A 1,956-nucleotide genomic window follows, 5' to 3' on the forward strand; every position below is an offset into this window, starting at 1 on the left:
CTTTTCTTATCTATGTTCATTCCCTAGGTGAGTTTATTTTGTGGTTTTAATTACCATTAATATGCTTAGAACTTCCCTACAAATAACAAATGCTGGAGAGGGTGTAGAGAAAAGGGAACCTCCTACACTGTTAGTGGGAATGTAGATTGGTGCAGCCACTATGGAAAACAGTATAGAGATTCCTTACGAAACTAAAAATAGAACTACCATATGATCCAGCAATCTCACTCCTGGGCATATATCCAGGGAAAACCATAATTAAAAAGGATACATGCATCCCAATGTTCATTGCAGCACTATTTACAATAGTCAGAATATGGAAGCAACCTAAATGTCTATCAACAGAGGAATGGATGAAGAATATGTGATATATATTAACAAGGGAATATTACTCAGCCATAAAAAAGAATGAAATAATGCCATTTGCAGCAACATGGATGGACCTAGAAATATCCATTACTAGGTGGAGTAAGTTTGACAAAGAGAAATATCATATGATATCACTCATGTGTGGAATCTAATTTTTTAAATGATACAATGAACTTATTTACAAAACAGAAACAGTCTTACAGATTTTTTAAAAAACAAGAATAAACAAATGGGACCTAACTAAATTCAAAAGGTTTTGCACAGCAAAGGAAACCATAAACAAAATGAAAAGACAACCCACCGAATGGGAGAAAATATTTGCAAATGATGCAGCCAACAAGGGATTAGTCTCCAAAATATACAAACAGCTCATGCAGCTCAATATAACAGCAACAACAACAAAAAACAACCCAATCAAAAAGTGGGCAGAAGATCTAAAAAGACATTTTTCCAAAGAAGACATACAGATGGCCAACAGGCACATGAAAAGATGCTCAATGTCACTGTTAGAAAAATGCAAATAAAAGCTGCAAGGAAGTATCACCTCACACCAATGACAATGGGCATCATCAAAAAATTGACAAACAATAAATCCTGGAGAGGGTGTGGAGAAAAGAGAACCCTCCTACACTGTTGGCAGGAATGTAAATTGGTGCAGCCACTGTGGAAAATAGTATGAAGATTTCTCAAAAACCAAAAGTAGAATTGCTACATTGATCTAGCAATCCCACCCCTGCACATATATGTGGACAAAACTATAATTCAAAAAGATCCATGCACCCCTATGTTCATAGTACCACTATTTACAATAGCCAAGACATGGGAGCAGCCTAAATGTCCACTGAAAGAAGGATGGATAAAGAAGATGTAGCATAAATATATATATATATATTATATATATATTAACACACACAATGGAATACTACTCAGTCATTAAAAGAATGAAATAATGCCATTTGCAAGAACTTGGAGGCAATTAAAGATTACATCCTGGGTGAACTAAGTCAGAAAGACAAAGACAAATACCATATGTTATCACTTGTATGTGGAATCTAAAATACTGCACAGAGAGTTCCTTGGTGGTCCAGTGGCTAAGACTCCGCACTCCCAATGCAGGGGGGTCCTGGGTATGATTTCTCGTCAGGGAACTAGATCCATATGCCACAACTGAGTCCACATGCCACCACTAAATATCCTGAGTGCCACAACTAAAACTCAGAGCAGCCAAAAGAAATAAATATTAAAATTAAAAAATAAAATAAAATATGGCACAAATCAACATATCTACAAGACAGAAACAGACTGACAGATAGAGACCAGACTTGTGGTTGCAAAGAGGAATGGGGAGTAGGGGGGTGGATTGGGAGTTTTGGATTAGCAGATGCTAACTACTATATATTTGTATAACTGAGTAACTTTGCCATAACCAGAAAATAATACAACACTGTAAATCAACTATACCTCAATAAGAAAGTGAAAAAGGAGAGTGAAAAAGTTGGCTTAAAGCTCAACATTCAGAAAACTAAGATCATGGCATCCGGTCCCATCACTTCATGGCAAATAGATGGGGAAACAGTGGAAACAGTG

This window comes from Bison bison, unplaced genomic scaffold (genome assembly GCF_000754665.1).
Source record: "Bison bison bison isolate TAMUID 2011002044 unplaced genomic scaffold, Bison_UMD1.0 scf7180017864331, whole genome shotgun sequence".
Lineage (NCBI taxonomy): Eukaryota > Metazoa > Chordata > Mammalia > Artiodactyla > Bovidae > Bison > Bison bison.